The sequence below is a fragment of the Calypte anna genome, chromosome 8, assembly GCF_003957555.1.
Source record: "Calypte anna isolate BGI_N300 chromosome 8, bCalAnn1_v1.p, whole genome shotgun sequence".
NCBI classification, from domain to species: Eukaryota; Metazoa; Chordata; class Aves; order Apodiformes; family Trochilidae; genus Calypte; species Calypte anna.
Window position 1 is genome coordinate 28,264,417 of NC_044254.1, and position 20,146 is coordinate 28,284,562.

The following is a 20,146-nucleotide window of genomic DNA, read 5'->3' on the forward strand; positions in this document are numbered from 1 at the left end:
AGCACTCCACATTTTATATTAACACTACACTTTAAAAGAGTTTAAGTAAATTCTGGGACCTAGTGCATAGTTTTCACTGGGAGAACCTGTTATGAGCCAAAACCCCACTTTGCCATGAGTTACATTGGGAATTTTCTCTCACTGATCTGTATTTGTTAGCAGCTACACTGCTACAGAGTCAGCCAGATCAGGGGGAATACAGAGACACTGTAAATATTTATTCCCTTTTCCCTTTGTCCTGTTTTTAAAAGTATTTGCTGAGTGCTGTAGCTCTAATTCAAAGGTACAGAAGTTAGGAGGGAGAAAAATTTTTAAAGTGTGTGGTATATACTCTACCCTGTAAATGTACAAGTTAAGGAAATGATTGTTTACCTACAGATAAGTAGCAAAACAAGTAGAACAGGAAGAAAACTTTCAGTTCAGTGAGATCTTCTAAAACACAATGCAGAGACTGCACTGTATCATGTTAGAGAATATATTGCTTACCTCGTGGAAGCAGATTGAGGGTATTCATAACCATTGGTGAATTCTCTGGTGTGTTGTAATCTCTGATTATTTGCACCTGAAATTCTTCACTGGTGTAATGTTCTGTAGCTGAGGCTTATATAAAGTTCAGTTTTTATTAATTCAGCCTTATAAGTACAGTATTGGGTTCACATTCATGATTACAATTACTTATTTAAGGAGAAAGAGATATCTAAAAAACATTTTGTGGATTATTCTGAATCTCAGAGGGCTCTTTTATATATAGTATTTAATGAGCAATCTTCTTTGGAAAATAACAAGACTTATTGTGGGTAGTTATCCTTTACCCAAGTGATGTGGTATAAATAAAGTGGAAGCCACTTTTTAAACTATTACAATAATAGGAGCACTGAAAGAAATAAAAAAAGATTTTTTTTTTTTTTATTTTTTTTTTGTATGGCAAGTCATAAAATGTACAATGGTGCAGCAGAATGAATGAGGCCCTGTTCAGAAGTGAAACTTTCTGTGCACCAGAAGGCTCACTGCTGAGATAATGGAGCCATTCACAAACATATTTTTTTGTGGGGCAAATAATAAAATAGTTGGACAGTGAAGTCTCCTCAAATGCATGATAGATAAAGAAATTAACCACCAACAATAAATAGGAGAAATCCAATTCCAGCTTCAAGGTCATGGTTGGATCAATTAGAAAACATTTATAAAGGCTGATTCTTTGTCCATGAGCCTGTGTGTGCTGATGCTCACAGGACAGACAGTCTTCTGCACTCTTTAAGGAGGTTGAGCCCCAAGGACTGGTGCACCCTCTGATCTGCATGACCCATCACTGCTCTGAGATTGTCCTTTCCCATTATGTCTGGAGCTCCGTGACCCCTTGGGACACCCAAATGTGGCAAGGAGGGACAGTGACCTCCCCAGGGGCTTGCAGCCAGCACAGGGGGGGCAGCTTTGGCCAGGAACAAAAATGAGACCTCTGGCTAAGGGTGATGCAGCTTGTTAGCAGCAAGGGCCTGATTGTGTGAGCATGAGTTAGGGGGACTCTAAAAAAAAAGAAGGCTTAATCAAGCCCTGAGTTTCAGCCCAGTCATTCCTGAGCACATAAATACCGAGCCAGCAATTATTCTTCTTGCTGTTCTTCACACTCAGCATTAGTTTTAGGCACTTTGTAGATGGGTTCCATTGTCTCTACTTAAAGCGGGGCCAATAAACAACATTTCTTATCATATTGCATTATTGACACTGTAGTTAGAGTCTAAATCATATCTTCTTGTGGTTTATATATTTATTAGAGGACTTAGATGCATATAAAATATTCTTTCCTTCATGGGTTTGAAATGAAACAAAGTGAACAGAATTACTTTATACTTTTTCCCATTTTTATTTATGACTGGCTGGAGCCAGAGCTCTGAAGATTTATACTTGGCAGTAGAGTAAGATGCTGTGCTTGTCCTCCTCTCCTGGTAGGCCTAGTAAATCGTAAGCTCTTGGAGGCAAGGGCTCTCTCTTTGTTCTTTGCTTATACAGCTCTTTGCAAAATGAGGATCTCCAGAGTGGCAATCCTAGGTGCAGTCCTGATGGTGATTAGTGATCCTTGGATTTGGCAGTGAGGTCCCAGCACAGGGTTAAAGGGTAAGAGCTGTCTCCTAGAACATAGGCAGCAGGGGCAGTCTGTAGGTGTTTTGGCAGCCTCAGATACAGGAGGAGTTTCTGCTTGGGTTGTGGTACCTGTGTAAGGTTGATAAACCTGCAAAGTCAGATATTTGGTGCATTCACCCCACCAGTGTCCTTGCTTCTTGATCTCAACGCACGCAGCAAATTGTCCTGGAATACATACTGGGTATTGCTTTGGAATAAGGAGTGCAGAAAAATCAGAAAGGGATTTTGCTTAGTAGGGGAGGATAAGACAGTCATAATTTATTGCAGGCTTGCCTGTCATGACTAATGGATTCAGCCCCTATTAACTGAGCTGTGACACTTAAACTGACTATTTTTCTTCGGCTTCTTCCCTCAATTTGGACCAAACTGCATACCTAGCAAGAAAGACATTCTTCTTTTCTCCAGGGGGGAATTTTTGGTGTGTGAAATGAAGGAGAACTTCAGGGACAAAATCCACGGCCACACACATATGCCATAGTTGGGGTTTCATTGCACCATCCCTTCTGCCCAGAACTTTTGATTTTCAGGTCTCATAAATAAAAACATGACTGTATAAACCTCCGTAATATTTCTGGCTGCCTTCCCTCTGCCTCCCTTCCCCATTCTCCTGTTTTATTTAGCCTGCTGTAATAAAATTAGTATCTAGACAAACAAGAGCTCTGCAGTCATGTGCTGACTGAGGACTGCAGACACCTCAGTTAGGCAGTAGGATGAGCACTCCCACCTTACTGGGATGGGCATGGTGCATCCATAATTCCCTAGCAAGGCCACCACAACAAAGTGATGCAGAGAGAAGTTAGGAAACAGTAGAAGGAAGGATCTGTACTTGCATGGACTGATTGTATCACAGAAATTATTTTCACAGCTTCTCCAAGATGAGAAAGCTGTTGTAAGAGAACAGGCCAGGTTCTTGTAGTCACTGAGAGTCACTGGGCACTGCAGTGCAATGAGGAATTGTGTTTTATAGCTTTTTTTCAGTTTTAGACATGTTTAGATTTGGGTTTGCTATATGGAGAAAATCCTCTTTTGGATTTTTGATTTCTGAGAACATTCAGAAAATTATTTATTTTTGAGAGGAAGTTTCAGGGAACAGAAAAGCAAAATATTTAAAACCTTACATACACTTTTCTAAAAGTAGACTATGGGCTACATTGTAATTTTAGGACGGGAATGCAGTTCACATTTAAGGAGCAAGATAAAAAAACCTGAGTTTGAAATTCATAGGAGGAGGGAGATATTCATGCTTTATTCTTATGCTTTGGCATCAAACCAGTCATATGCAAATTCTAAATTGTGCTGCTAAATAGTTAAATAAGCAGATCTAAAGGGTGTAAGGTTCCTAGATCCTTTGTAATATCCACACACAGCTCATTTTATATCTTCTACCAATACATTTTGAATCACTTTTCTGATTTTATTGAAGAAAATGTCTGGAATTTTGATAGGAAGGACTTGAAAAAGATAGTTGAATCTGGATAAAATATTCATAGATATAAGAACTTCTAGTACCAGAGAAAGGCTGCTGGGTGCCTTCATGACTGTTCTACTAATTTCCTAATTTCTGTTTTCCCTGTTTTCTGTGCTGTGTGTTTAAATAAACTCTTCTGGTTCTGTCTTTCACACATCATTGCTTTTTGCTTCAAAGGCTCCTTTTAATAACTTATTCTTTGGTTTAATTTTCTTTTGAACATGAATTGGGCTTCACCAAACACTCTGTATACAGCTCACACCCACAAATACTGAGAGCGGGGTTGATTCAGTCTCGATGTAATTTTGTGTCTGAGCTTACTCTTTACTGCTTTGGCTGATGGAGTTAAGTTTTCAAAATAGTTTCCATCATTGCTCCTTCTTTTACAATCCCATGGTGGGGGCTGCAACTTTTCCTCCCTCGTGTTTGTGGAAAACAGACCACACTCCAGGTTTGCACAGCATCTCTTCCACCATATGTTTTTAGTAATTGTATAGTAGGGGGAAAAATCACTTTTCCCTTGTCAGACATTTCTAGCAACACTTTGTGTGTGAAGGGCTTCATCAGAAGTGGCTGAAATTTGAGACTATTCATAGAAATAGTCCTTAGAGATGATTAAGTTTGAGAAAGAAAATAGAAAATATGCTTAAGCCGTGATGGAAAAATCACTTCTGAGCATGTTAGTGGGAGCCTTGCCTTACACTGCTAAACACTCTGTTTTTCTGACACCAAGGAGGGCTCAGCCAGATGAGGGGGATGGCCACCAAGGTAGAAACTTTGCTTTGCAATGGATTATTTTTCTGCTGTTGCACCTGTGCCCTTAAAAATATTGTAAAAATTTTTTTTAAATAATGCTGAGACAGTGTACAGAGGTAAACAGGAGCATAAAGAGGGGGCAGGGGGAAATCAAATGCTTATTTACCTTTTGGGATGAGTTGCTCAGGTTGTAGATAATGCCATTAGAGTAGGAACAATCCTCATGGGTGGTGAGGTCTGTGCAGCACGTACTGCCTTGGGACCAGGTTACTGAGACACCTGGCTGGTAATGGGAATTAGTAATAGCTTTAATATTATTAATACTTTCTGTGTTCCAAGAGGTTTATAGATATGGGGAGAAGTGATTAGGTAAAAGGTAGTGCTGCTCCTTTACAGTCTTCCCATGGTCTATAATGGGACCAGCATGAGGCCCTAAAAATAGCTTTGAACATTTTCATCTGTAACGTTTGGTGTAAATTGTAACTTTGAGAAACTTATCTTTTATGTGGTGCAGTTTGCTTTTATGTCCCTACTGTCTAATCTTATCTTCTCATGTGCTGAAATATAAAAATTCATTGTAACTATCTTTCCTGTAGTAAGATATCAAGGAGTTGGGACATTGTAAGGGGACTGGGTTGGAGTACAATCAACACACATTTTTTTTGGATCTAAAAATATCAGCGCTTCAAAGGTCAGCTAAGTAATAAATCCTCTTCTAAGTATATGTATAATACATACAAATGCACGCTGTAAATTTGTTTTATAGATTTTCATTGAAGGGCTTCACAGTCTGATGATAATTTCAAAACGTTTTGAGTTGATCTGAGGTTGTGGGTACAGAGAGTGAGGAGGGAGAGGTGGCAGGAGGAGGTTGTGTCTCTTTTGGCCAAGGGGAAAAGAGCAGCTCACCAGCACTCACCTACTGAATATGATGAAAACCCATTGGGTTTTTTCTCTCCAAAGTCATTTGGACAGCAGCAGTATTCTCCTATGGCCAAAGACATTGGATTAAAAAAAAACAAACAAAAAAGATAAACAGATAGGAATCGGCCATCCTTTTGTGCTGTTGATTTCTCCTTTGTTTCTAGGAGAGCTCGCAGCTGTTGGGGCTTCAGCTGCCACCAGGAAACTGGAACACTGTCCTGTGTGGACAGTGGGATCCAGAACCATCAGCCCATGAGTTAACAGTGTTTCTAACAGAGAGAGAGTTGAAATTCTTCTAGATGTATCCCAGAGTGCACGTCCCCTCTCGTGTTCTTTTTCTTTCCCTGAGAAAATACGGATTCAACCAAGGCATTGTAAATAATATAATTGACTGGAGGCATTTTTAGATGCACAGATGCTAAAATGGAATTTCTCTAGCATATAAGGAGTCTTCTTTCCTCTCTGGATGGTATAATTTATTTAAGTTGGTGATCTTGATATGTCTTTATTAGGAGTAAGAGTTTAAAAAGAGGTAGTGGTCAAGGAAACTAAAGGACTCCCATCTCTTTCTCAAAGTAATAAGTATTTTTAAGTAGACCCAATGTTTCTTGTACTGGACTAAATAAAGCATTCCCGTATAAAACAAACACATCTTCCCATTTAGGCTTTCGTTGCACAAGTCCTGTTGAAATTCCTAGTAAGAGGGCTTGAGAATTTCCCTCCCATCGACGATCCCAGCGTCCGGCATTGTGTCCAGCCCAACAAACACAGCTGGGTGCTCAGGTTTGTGCTCACAGGAGCTGCAGAAAGAAAGAGCTCACCAAATGGAAACATCTCACGTGCGTTGTCTGCGTGACTGAGAGGAGCAAGTCTAGTTTTAGCCACGCTTCCTGAAGTGTTACAGGCAATACAGTTGCTCTTTTCACTGGGTGGTGCTTACTTTTTCTTCAGGATCACAAATATTTGAATACAATTATTCAGTCAGCTGGACATCTTTTTGGTCCCATTTCTGCTCGAACAGTAGTAGAATTTAGTGTTGATTTAAAAGACTGTCTGCCTTAAAGCAGATTGCAGAGTTTGCACACTGTGAATTGTAATTAAAGTGTAAGGGGTGCTTATTATGTCAACAACTGGCATGAGAACCCCCGAGCAGCAGGTGACCCCAAACATGTGACGTTTGTGACAGCTAGGATCCTTCTTTCACTGGTTTAGCAATCTGAAAGACCAAATTGAAAGAAGCCCAGAGGCTGTATATTTCATTAAGTCCCAAGGGAAGTGTGGGATACAGCTTCCTTCTGCTTTGCTGGGACGTAGCCAAAAACTTTCTAGAGGCTCTGTTTTTGACAGAGGCTTGCTGAAGGGGGGGGGTGGGGGAACCTTCCACCAATCACCCATAGGACCATAAATTTGACATTTCCCACAGTTTCTTTGAGGCACTGATGTTGCTGTGTCAGCAGTATGTCCCAAATCTTGTGTTGTATTGTTTGAAAAGGAACAGCCAAACTTTCAGGGGAGCTGAAATGTTTTTCTTCATTGTCCAACAGTTCCTCTGCTGCAAAATCACAAAGGATTCTAAAACACACCTCTCAAAACCAGGGGCTGCTTTTATCAAAAGTAGGTCCTGTGCATGTTCACAGAGCGTACGGTGTTCTCTGGGGCAGCACAACAGAGGAGATAACTTTTCATCCTTGTTTCAAAGCAGACAAGAAAATATCATTTATAGACACATGCAGCCTGATTGCAGGAATGATAAGAAAAAGAGCCCTTTGAAAACACTGCGCTAAATTTATCCCCACTGTAATTCCAGTTGGGTTATGTCAAGAGAAAAACTTGGCCCAGAGACTGAATTACATGGTTTGTAACACAGCCTGTAATTTATTTTTAAATAATCGTTAAAGTTTAGTGTTAAACAAATTCTTTGACCTCAGACTTTGCCTTGTACCCCACCAATCTTTCTGTGGGTGACCCATGGTGCAGCCGGGAAGCCCGTGTTTTTTCTGAGCCCTGCACAGTGCCAGCAGGCAGCACTTCTCTCTGCCAGTGTTTTCCTTTCTTACTGAGACTTTTCATCTTTGTTAAGAAAGCTGGACTTAGTTTTTTCCAAAAGGTTCTGAAAATAACTCACATTCCCTTTACATATGATTTGTTGCCTTCACACACCTGTTGGTCTGCCCATCTCTCCTACACCACAACAGCATTTCCTTCCAGCTGTTTTAAATCCCTGCTGATTGCAGGTACTTCCCTTACTTTGGTGGGACCTCAATCCCATGATTCTAGAGGGGTTTTTTAGTCCTCCTTAAGTCAGTTTGCATATATTTTTAGTTAGCCCAGAAAGCAGAAAGGGTTTAGGGTTCTTGACTCCTGAACATGGTGATCATCAGTTCTGCTACTAATCTAGTAAGTATTTCTACTCAAGTCACTTAACCTATAGAGTCGTGCTTGACCTAGGGAGCTGTTACAGTAACTAGATTTTTATAAAGAAAAAAGATCAAGTTAGATAAAGATTAAATGAGTTTAATAGTACTTCTGTTTCAAACAGTAATTTGAGAATTAGTGTTGATGATCAAGTTCTTTGATCTTGGATGAAAGATGCTTTAGAAATGTAAAATACCTTTGTTATTTCTCGTCTGTCTCCTTTCTAAGAAATTAAGTTTATTAAACACATGTGAAAGAGTTTCTTGTAGCCCTGATAGTTGAATTTTTTCAGTAGACTGTCAGAAAGTGTTACTGGGTTGTTTGTGTTTACACATAGCACAATATATCAGTGTAGATGCAAGTGAGCTGGAGTAGTTAATGCAAGTTCCCATGTTGGTCCTTATTTTGGCTTCATATTTTAATATTAAAAAGTAACAAAATTACTAAAAACCTCAGATTCTGAAAGTTGTTTCTGAGGCCTTACTTCCTACTTTGCCTTATACAAAAATGTGTATTGTGACCATTCTCTCAGGTTTGCATCTTGATTTCTAACCTGACATGTGGAGTCCAGTTGGACTCTGCAACCGAGACAGAATTATGTCCTAACAAGTGCTTGAACAGAATCTTTGCCATCTCTCAGCTCTGGTCCTGAGCAGTGGTAGAGCTTATGTCTTTTTATTTTATTTCAGTACAGTGAAATAAAGACCTGTAAAAAGCCTCTGCCCTGCCAGAAAATGGTGAAAAGACTGTTAAAAGTGGCAGAGGAAGTATTCCTAAGTAAATGAGGTGGCTGCATTTGTTCTATTTTTAATTTTTGGACAACTGCTTTATTTCTTTTCAAAAGTCAGCTTCTGAGTGAACCCTTTTCCAAATGTAACACTGTACCTTTAACTTTTTGGAAGGTCTGTATCTGAAGAAAAAAAAAACCAAACCAAGCCACCACATTAGTAATATTTTTATTTGGAAAATTTTAGCTTTTTTTGTCCAACTGAAGTTTTCAGGCTCTGTAACGTGCTGCTTGCTAAAAGACACAGTCACAATGAATTAAGTACAACAGAGTATTCCTTTGCAGGATTCCCTTTGTTGCAGACATTATTTATGACATTTTAGTCAATATTTGCATGGCAGACTGTCCAAAATTATTTTGTTTTAGGCACATCACTGATAACTGGACCCATACTCTTTATCATTCTTTTACATTCATTAGTCACTCTGTAGTGTTTTTAACATTTTAAAACACTCATGCAATTCAAAGGAAAATAGATTTCAGCCAAAACGCCTTCAAAATTATCTTTTTTCCTTTGAGTTATTCAGCGATTTTTAACACTTCGTATGTTTGATGTTTTTTTCTTTAGTCTCAGCAAGGCAAAGTTTTTGCAGGCTTTGACTATGCTAAAGATAGGATTTTGATCGAACGAATGTGAGGTAAACTGAACTTAATGTGAAAATGTTATCAGACGTGGTGTAAGGTGTAGCCAGGCAAAAAAACCTGGCTATTTGCCTTCTGTGTAAAAGGTAGTTAAAAAAAAAAAAAAAAAAAAAAAATTACAACAAAACTAATTAGCAGATATTCTAATGCAAGAAAATGTTGCTGTTAGTAAAGTTTCTTCAATATGCCAGAAAGCAGATGGTGGCAATGGAATAGCATTTTCTTTTGCCAGCTTTTCTATATGCTTTCTAAACCTGCAAGAGCTTTTGCTATTCAGTATTCAAATTTCTGACACTCTATGATCTTTTTCATCTTAAAACAAAAATAGAAACTGAAACTTAAAAATGTAATCAAGTCAAGCTGTCTGTTCATCAGATCATAACCATGGCTTTAAAAGTTTGATTAAATTTTATCTACACAGTGGTTTGAGACATAAGGTTTGAGAGCTCTGGACTTTTCTGATTTTAATTTTCTTTCTCAAAATTTAGTTTTGCAGCACTGGACCAAGTGAAAGTAGATTTTAGGTTGTATTTTCAGAAGCAACACAATTAAGCTTAATAATTTGCAATGTGTGTGAGAGAGGAAATCCTACCTTGTGTACATATGCCCAACTCTTTCATATAATGATCCACTGTCCTTAGAGATGCAGATACAGTTCAATTTCTCCATTATTTATGGCCATGGTACCTTGGATTTAGCTGTAGCTCAGTGTGGTGGCTCTGTACCGAGCCTGCAGGATGTTACTTGACTTCTCTCTGAGTTTTAACTTCATCTTCCACTTGCCTGCCTTGCAAGCACAGCAGAAACACAGAGCAAGGAGGCTGCCTACCAAAAGGCTGCTTTTTTTTTTTCTGCCCGAGCCTCTGTTGTTGATGCCAACATGATACTGATGCAACAAAACACATCCTGATTTTTATTTATTTATTTAATATTTTTATTTATTTAATTCTCTGTTCTCCTTCGCAGTCTACAATATTGTGAGAGTAGAAACATATCCTCTGAGCAGAAATCAGTGGCAGTTCTTTGTGGGCAAATGCTCTTGACTTTTCAGTTCAAAAAAGGCTTTGGTTTGGTGGCAATATTTCTGCATTTGTTTTCAGAAGGAAAGGCAAGAGAGAGGAAGGTAAGGGTGGAGGAACGGGGAACTGTGGAGCAGCTTTTTCTCCTGTATAATTGTATACAGCTCTGTAATTTTGCCAGCAGTTTAATTTTGCATAAAGCTTAAGAAAAACTGAAATGGAAAATTTTCACAAGCCATGTCAAACTCCTCAGATTGCACAGAACAAGGAAAAGATAAAAAAAAAAAAAAAAAGAAAAAAAAAGGTAATAACACAAAATTGACCACGGAACATGTATTTAACAGGGGCTGAAATGGAAAGGTGAAAGGTACATAAAAACCAAAGTTTTGAAAATAGGGCTGCTAGTATAGATCCACAGTAAAAAAAAAAAAAGTACCAAAATTTGGTTCAGATTGCCCCATCTGTAACTTGGTATTAATATATTATTGACAAAAAAACCCCAACTTCTGTTTATTCCTTAATCACACGTTTTTATTATTGCCATCCTTTTCCCCTGTGTGAAATAGAATAATCCTTAGTGGGGAAAATGGGCCCATTCTTGAAGATATTAGTTCTTTTTTAAGTATTCTGTTTGATGGATGGATTCCTACTTGAATTTTTGGTTAACCATAGGACAAATTCTACACCTCTCTTTGCAGAGAAAGAAAAGAGAGGTTAAAAAAGGAGGAGGTCATGGTTTTCACCCAGTTTGTTGATCGTGGGAGGGTTTTTCTTTGTTTTTGCTGGCTGACAAAGTCTTCAATGGCTCAGGCTGCAGAGAGAACATAGCAAGATGCACAAACTGAAAAACACAAACACTCTGATGGTCTCCAGAAGCAGCTCTGTTATTCGTGTGATGTAAAGAGGCAAGCTCTGGAAAGCAGTTTAAGTCTGTGCTCATTGTCAAGGCACGGGTTTTATTTGGCTTTTTGATGAAGGGCAGGTTTGAAAAAAATTCTTATTCCTGCCTGCTACAAAAAATGAAGAGAACCCTCCTTGGTTGTGACCTTGTAGCACCGTGCATCTTGGCCAGGAGAGGTACCAGACCGCCAGCTACTGCTTGGGTAGCGTGGATAAAGAATGAGGATGGGCACTGAGGAGAATAGCCTGGGAATACACAGCTCTCTGCCTTGGGTCCCAAAAGGATGAGTTTGTCACAACAAATAAATAACAAGGGGATGGTGGGGGATAGAGATTAATTGGGTGACTGTACGACCGCCAATGGAGTCTCACCATATGGTGGACATAATCCTGCTTTGCTGATGTTGGTTTACTCACCAGTGTAAAACTGCGTAGAAGCAGACCTGGAGACTTTGAGCAAAGCTTCCAGAATCTTCTCATCACACAGTTTCATCTTCACTTGTCTTTATACATAAAGTCAGGCTTTGCAAAAGCAGCTATTTAGTCACCCTCAGTACTGTTGTTGTTATTGTAAAATTGAGTTGGAAAATACTCCGGAGACAAATGTAGAAATGACTTCTTGTTGTTCAAATTACCGAATAAGAGAAAAAGAAAGTATGCAAAAGAGAAGCTGAGTGACTGGAAATACCCCTTCTAGGTGACTTTGGATCCTCTCTAACCAAGTAATTTTCCATATAATGTAGTTCAAGGATCCTAAAATGGTCAGTGCCGTGGCCATTGCGATGGCTGGATCGGAGGGAATGATACTTTATTATCCAGGGCAGTGCCTTGAGAGCTCAGCCCTGTGCTTTTTACTCTTTTTAGTAACTGTGCCTCTGAAGGTAAATCACTTAACCTCTATGTGCCTCCTTCAGCCCTGCATAAAGTGGGCATAGTTATGCTCACCTTTCCCACAGAGGTATTGTAAAGCTTAGTTTAATGTTAATAAGATGTTTTAATTTCCAGGATAAAAAGGTGTTCTATAAATATACATTAGGAGTAATAATAGTTTTAATGTGTACCATTATTTTATAACAGTGCTTTTCTAGTTTTAGAAAATTTTTTAGTGGATTGAAATGATTACAGAATCTAGTTTTGTTATTTAAAGATTGACAGTTGGGCAAAATTTGTTGAATTGTTCTATAAATTCAGACCCGTGTGCACCGAGCATGCCCAGAGCCATGCTCACCTGCTCTTTGGGATCATCAGTGCAGCCCTTTGGCTTTTAAAACAACTCTTTGATGCATGTGCTCAGAAGTTTGATGGCTTCTAAATAGAATGGTTCAAATATTTCAAAGCACTTGAGATTCGTATAGTGTGAAGCAATTTAAAATTATTGTACTGCAATTAATTTTAAATAACTGAGCACCACATATGTCTAGAAACCCATACAGATCCAAATGGAAGCTCTCTAAAAATTGAAATGATTCAATAAATTTAAATCACTCTGAAGAAATGGATGTAAGTACTGTAAATCATTTTGTGAGGGGGATAAGCAAATTTTCTAGAAGTGAATCTGAGGGTAGAGACTCTAATTAGATTTTTTTATTTTGGGGTTTATGGTGATGAAATGTAGGTTAATTTATATTTCCCAGGGATATGAGGGCAGCTCTTGTTGATCCATATGGTTTCTTGTAGCTTTTACATAGGCTGCTTTTTTTTTATTTCCCAAGATTACAGAAACTTAGCAATCCAACTTTGCACATATTTTTTTTCCATTACAAATATCTTTCCCTCCAAATCTGTATAAAAAGACATGAGAAGAATATTGGTCCGCAGCTAGAAATGCCAAGTGTATTTTTAAATGCAGCTAAAAAAAAAAAATACTGCAGAATTAAACATTGTGCAGCATGGAAGCTAACATTTTGTGGAGCTGGGCTGCTGAATGAATATGAATTTTTATATCCCTAAGCCACTGATCCAGGTCCAACCTGTATCTGTAGGTACCAAAGTGGATTACCGCCTGATAGCCATTCGTTAGCTTAGAGCATGTGCTCTGTCCTTGCCTTGCAGATGTATTAGAAAGATGCTATCTAAGGTAGGAAGGCTGGTGAAAAATATTGATGTGAGACCTATCAGAAAGTAACGTGGTTTCCATTGGCTTCAGCTCAGCTCCAGGAAAATCCTCGAGCCCGTTCCTCCTGCCGCGGCGAAGCGCGGTTGCGCCTGGCTCTCCGCGCCGTGCCCTTAGCTCTAGGATTACAGTTCCTCCCAAGTATCAGAGCCAGAAATTAGAAATTAGTGCTACCGCCGACACTTGCCCGACCCTTCCATTTCGCTGTTTCCATAACAGCCACAGAAAAAAAATAGGCCAGCACTGTCCCTCTTGGTGCGAGCGCTCGGCGTTCGCCGTTGGCACACGCGCTTCCTCCATGGATGTTGCCACCGCTCGGCAAAGGGCTGGCCAGGGTCTGGCTGTCGTCCTGGTGTCCACCTCCTCGGAGTGGGATGGAGCCCTCGGTGGCTCAGGGTGCTGCTCAGCCAAGCTGGTCGTTTCAGTCTGGGGAGAGAATTAATTTTTGAGTTTGCTCCATGCCTGCTCTGGTGGGCTCTTCCCGGGTGGAGGAGCGGTGGGAAGCGAGAGGGGCCCCGCTGAGGGGTCTTCCTTAAGGCCTTACCTTACTTTTAGACAGTTGTCATTATCTTTGTCTAAAGGTCATGGCTAAATTGAATAAAAGGAAAGCTGTGTGTTCCTGTCGATGCACAATGGCAGTATTGACTTTCCTAATCCAGTTTGCTGAGGGGTGAGAGAATTAAATTAGATATCTAAGCACAGAAATTGAGAGCCTTTGAAAACAAAGATAAGGAGACAGCCTGTATTTTCCTTTTCCTGGGAGCTCTGGGCTCAAGATTTTGCAGGTGTGTCATCTGATCCATGGCTTGCATCGATCAAAACTGTGCCAATGCATATTTAATTAGCAAGGGGACCCTGGATGCATTATGGCCATCATCCCTATATTGAATGGACTGTCAGACTTTCTGAATGCTTCCCCACCCCCCCGCTTCGTTGTTTGGGGAGCTTCTGCATTTTGTCTGAGCAGCTAAAAGTTTCTTTGTTTTTAGCTGGTGATGCATACAGCACCACTGAGGAGAATACAAACAAGTAAAGTCCTAAAGTGTTTATTTTGTCTAGGAAAAAGGGCTGAACCAATTTGAATCCTTTGGGTAAGGGATTTTTGTATCTCTTGGAATTAAAAAAAAAAAAAACACAACCACAGTCGAATGATGTTTACTTTAAGAATATTTTATTATAACAAATAAAATCTGTGCTGTGGGATTTCTTAAGGAAGCCTTTGATGACAATTTGAATTAAGTCAAAATTAACGTTTGCTACTGCAAAGGAATAAATAGAAAATGTTCCAGAAATGAATCAGTAAGCAGGAATCAAAGGCTGTAAACTGTTTTAAAAACAAACATTTAGAAGTGAATCAAATACTTGTTTGTAATATCAAGGAGCAAATATGGGAATACACAGATTCCCCACATTCTAGGCTATCAAGCGATAGCAGTTAATCATTTATGGGCTTGTGAGAACAAAGAAAGTTGATTTAAAATGAAACCATTTTGATAGAGCTTTAGGGTCTCGCAGCCTCCTGGTGAAGTTTCCCATTATGATTTCCTACGAGGAGGAAAGTCGTGGGGAATTTCAGCCTCCAAAAAAAAAAAAAAAAAGTTAGCTGGGGAGTTCTGGAGATCTTTGTTTGCATCTACCTTGGTACAAAGCCTCCCCAGCAGACCGAGTGTTGCCTGATAAACAGATGTAATACACAAAGTCTGCTTACAATACCCAGCAACAGACTGTGGGCACATGTTTTGGTCTCATTCAAACTCATCAGCATAGTCTAGCTAGCTGTTTTGTTGCTAGTCTACTTACAGGGTAGCTTAGTAGCGTCTTTACTGGTGAAGTAACAAGGAGGGTTTTTTTGCCACAAAAGTTTTGTGGCAAGGGCTCATGGGAAAATCATTTGCATACATCTTGTTACAAAGGCTGACTACTTCCTGGCTTAGACAAAGTGTTGCCTGATAAACAGACTTAACACACAAATGTCTGTCTGGAATAAACAACAGCAAGCTTTGATTTACATTTCCATTATCAAAGATAATCTCTTTCCCAGTGTACAGGAATTAAGAGTCCTCGCCTTATTAAAAAAAAAAGACAAAAAAACCCAACAAAACCAAAACCCAAGCTGGCACCGCAGGGATTTTACCACTGCAGAACCTTATTTGAGAGCTGCAAGGATGGAGTCTACTTCACAGGGAGGTATGAAATAAAACTGGAAACCTGGTAGGGATCCGTACATGTGTGATGGTGAGGTGGATGATAATGAAGCACTTTGAACTCCCTATAAAAGTTGACTTGAAAGCGATGGCTGAAGTTAAACGGGGAGCCAGGCCTTCCTTAAAAGAAACAGTAGGAGCCACCAAAATAGCCATAAGTAATAATGGTAGCATATATAGAGCAATCCCTGCGTGTTTATATTACAATGTATAATGAAGGGAAAGTAAGTGTAAAAAAGCCTGAAGTCCTGGTGCTGGTTTCTGTTTGTAAATCTCTTAAGCTTACCATGTAAGACTGTATGTCAAGGACTATGATTTAGATTATTTTTTTTTTAAACCTGATAAATCTTTGGTTGAGTCCATGCCCAAAATTCTAGATGAAAAATTTATTGCATGAACACAACCCAGCCGTATAAATATTTTATTACAAATAGGACTCTGAAACTTGAATAAAATATGTCAGTTTATTATACAATATTCCCTCCTTCCCCTCAAAAAAAAAAACAAAACAAACAACTAAAAACCAACAAAACCCATGACACGAATGGAAAATTTAAGCTGTGCACTTCTGTGGTGCCCCTGCGAGGTACTGGGCTGGCAGAGCAGCAGAGGGACCTGCTTTATTTAGCTGCAGAGCAGGCTCAGCATGGGCAGCAGCAGCACAGCCTGGATCATCTGGCATTGCCCATCTCTTTTTTTTTTTTGGATGCGGGGATCACCTTTGCTGTTTAGAGGATAGATGCATCTGCACCTGAGTTAGCAACATGGCTGCTGTCTTCAGGCAGGGGCTGGCTCTGTAAAGCCAGAGGTAAAAGAAGTAAAGAGGTAAAAAAATCATCTTGACACCCATTCATTCCCTTGGGGCAGGCCAGCAGGCAGTAAGGTCAGTCCCTGTAGGTCAGTGCCACCCCAGGCTGGATTCAACACACCCTGGGAAACAAGGCATGGGGACACAGTGCTAGAGCTCCAGAGAGTGTCCAGTTTCTCCAGAGTGTCCAGTTTCTCCACAGCCAAGTATCCACGAAGTGGTTTAGCACCGGGAAGTGCCAACCGTGACACTCAAAGTGGGATATTTTTGGTGGAGGAACATAACAGCTTTTCACTGTCTATGTCACGGTCTAGAAAAAAAGGAACAACATTGTCAGTCCTGTTGACATTGGTCCTGTCCACAGGCCAGACTTTCCTGGGAAGGTTTTATTCTTTCCAAACAATGGAATGCTCCCTTCCAGTGCCGTGAGCCTTGCTTCCACGCAGGCGTCTGTGCTCCTGCTGCAGCTGAAAAGGAAGAACACATATTGCAAAGCCCAGGGCTTCCATCCTGGAGGTGAAGGTCCTTGTCTGCTTTATGTCTGGAGATCAGGCAGACCTGGGGTCTCAGGCATAACCACCTCTGTGTGCTGGGGTAGCATTAGCGTAAGGAACAGATGCAAATAGGAATAGAGAGGTAGCAGGAAATGCTACTTCAGAAAAACTAACCTGTTTTGTTGGTGGTTGTTCTGTATCCCTTAATCATGGTTGGTACTTGGAAGTAGAGAGTGAAATAGCTTCAACGTGCATTTTATCCTGTTTCCCTGTTGATACCAGATCTCCTTGAGCTTCTCTTGACCAGTAACCTTGACTCCAGTGTAAAGAATCACTCAAACTCCAGCTAGTTCAGGGTTAAAAATTCCAGCCACTAACTTTTCTTTAACTAAAAAAGCCCCCAAGTAAAACCCATTGTGCTATTCAAGGTTAAGCTTCCTTAAATATAAAACTAGATTCCTTGGTGGCTGTTTTTTTAAATTTATTTATTTTTAAAATCTGCAATCTTAGTAGTGGTTCCTCACTATAATATTTCCAACTCCATCTGAAATCATTTAAATCCTCCCCTTAATAACATGCACTTTATTGTAATACACAGATTCTTTGGCTTCCTACCAGCCTTAGCTTAAGGCACCAATGAAACTCGTTGCCACAGGGGGCCGTGGATTCAAGAGGGGCTCGCATCTACTGTATATTTTGTTTTGTATGTTTTCCAATGGCTCTAATTATTGCAGGTGGTAGAATTTAACTGGCAGTGTTGTTGCTAAAGAAAATAGGCATAAAGTGTATACTGTTTTGAAGAGTGGCTATCAAATATATAGAAAAGAGAAAATCAAATGAATTGTTAAACTGCTCTATAGTAAGTGATTTCATTGATTTAATGCAAATGCTTATGAAAACGATCTTCCATTTATATCAATTATGTATGGGCAAAAATTAATTTATTCCTACGGTCACCTGTTTGGCTAACTGACTCAGCAGGACAGACATTCCTCCTCCTGTTGTAGCCGAGCCCGCAAAACGCTAAACATTCAGAAAACTGGAATTTTAAAGTTTCCACGTGCAAAACAACAAAAAAAGCCCCGACAGGAGTTACTGCCAACTGCTGAAAAAGCAGAGAGCGAGCGGTGGAGGCTGAGCAAGACTCTGTGGTCCTAGGCAAGACTGTAAAATACAACGGCTCTGATTTTGCCAATCTCTTAACCATGTGGCGGCACATTTATATGTACCGGATCATCTGCGGCATCTGAATAAAATCAGGGAAGCAAAATTCTGCATATAAACATTTTGGCTAAGTGCCTTAACTCAGTCTTCTTATCTGGGGTTTCCACAAGATGCCACCTTGCATAACAATGCTGAGCATACGCTTGCCCAGGACATGTTTTCGGTAGCCTCCTGTGATCTCTACCGCGGTACGGATTGGTTTTAATTCTACCTTCTCCTGCATTTTGTGGCCCCGTGCTTCTCCATGAAGAATAGTGCTTAAAGCCTCTGCCTTTTTTCCTTTTAATTAGTATTTAATTTCATCTGAAGGGGGGTGGGTTGCAGGAAAAAAAAAGAGGAAGGAAAAACTGTTTTTGCAGTAGGCAGAGTAATAAAGGGAGAAAAGTTAAGATTCCGTATGCGATTCTCTCGTGCCACTAGCTTTGGTGTTGGAAAAACAGCACTCAGCACAAACAAAAGTACTTTGTTTCTCAAAATCCAGGAGCAGCTCCCACTCTGTGAGCTGCCCAGACTCTGCAGGGCTGTGCTTGGGGGCGAGGTGCCAGCCTGGGGGCTGCCACCCAGCCCAGCTCCTGCCACTGCCACCCAACTCTCGTCCCTCTCGCCGCTTCTCCTTATCCAGGTGAATTCTGGAAGGGAAAAACGTGCTGCCCGTCCTGTATTTCTGCAGTAACTTGTCCAAAGATAGACATTTCTATGGAATCCCGACCCCATTTCTTTAAATATAAAGCCCCAAAGCTTGGCTTCTTGGGGGAAAAGAAAAACCTAAATAAAAAAAAAGCAAAAGCCTTTTGCCTGCCCTGTAAAGTGAAACCCGTTGAATGTTGACTTTGAATGTTTAACTGAATATTTTACATTCTTAATATTTTACTTTTGTTTCTACCTTTGTGGTATTGGAAACATGAAAACTTCTTGCCAAAATCTAGTGTCCAGAATGTAACAGCAGTGTGGATATTAGCTGGTAATCTGTCTGCTGTCGCTGATTCTAGCTTCAGTTAGAGATGGCTTAGAAGATCAATATTTAAAACAAAATTGCTGAAGTCAGAATATTCCACTGAGCTTTGTTGGACAAAGTATTAAAATTAATAAATACAAAAGAGAGGAAATTGATTCTGAACACGATGGGAAATATACCACTTTTTAGGGGAATTCTTTTGATTTTGAACAGAAGTATCAGGATTGAAGCTTCTTTTGCTAAATATTCTGAATGTTTATACCCAGAAATTTATCAAAATTTGGTTTGTGAGCACTTTTTTTTATGTGTAGTTTTTAATTTATACAAGATTGCCCTCTAAGCTTCTGAATGATACCTAATGTATACAGTCAGCAGGTAAAAAAAAAAAAAAAATTTGAATATTTAAAATAGGCATTTTCGTTATAGTGTTCTGCAGTAATTAAAATCTTCATTTGCTTAAAAGCAAGGAACCTTTTTAAAGCAATAAATTAGCATTGCTTGACCCAAGGTCACTAGTAGTACTGCTTCTTCCAGCACTATTAATACCTCAAAGAAAAAGAAGGGGTGGTGTTATCACTTTGTTGCAGTAGAAGTAAGATTTTCAATTTAATCACAGTTAAGTGTCATGACCTTTTGATCTTGCATTGACTTCTCCCTGAAATGTGGTCAAATTTCAGACAGCTAATTCTAAACTCTGCAAAGTCAAGGTGGAGTCAGAAAATCAGTTTGCCACGACTGGGGGTGGTTTTGATGCAGTAGCAAGTGGTTTCAGTTCCTAACTTGTGTTCCACAGCAGAAAACTTTTTTAATGGGATCAAAAAAGTACAGAACTATTTATGAGGGGGAAAAAAAAAATCAATTTGTATTAATTGCAAAAAGAGTAATTTGAGGGATTTTTTATAAAAATATTTTCTTCACACAGGTAACAGGACTTTTTTTCCCCGATTCATAGCAATAGGAATAATTAAGAAAAATACTATTTGACTAAGCTTCTACTAAGAATAATTTTTGAACCAAAGAGCAATCACCTTCACATAAACTCAAGTTAATAATGTGTAAAAAGTGCAAACCACTCATATTTACACATTTGCTTTTATAGATCATTTTATTATTTTAGGCAAATAAATTGTGTTTGTTGGAGAGTGTTAGCTGGGAGTTTGTAGGACCCATTATTTGCACAAGTTCTGAAGCAGTTCATCCAGTGTCTGGTCTCATTTATGCCACAGCAAACCAGGGGCAACGCCGTACACTTCAGTGATCCCATAGTACTGTAACCACTCCAAAAGTGTGACAAGAAT

At 39.6% G+C, this 20,146-nt stretch overlaps 1 protein-coding gene across 10 annotated transcripts in view; it reads left to right on the top strand.

Annotated features, from left to right (window-relative positions):
* NFIA (nuclear factor I A) overlaps nucleotides 1–20,146 on the top strand; it is a 249,966-nt gene that overhangs the window by 113,403 nt on the left and 116,417 nt on the right. The gene's annotated exons all lie outside the window — the stretch shown is intronic.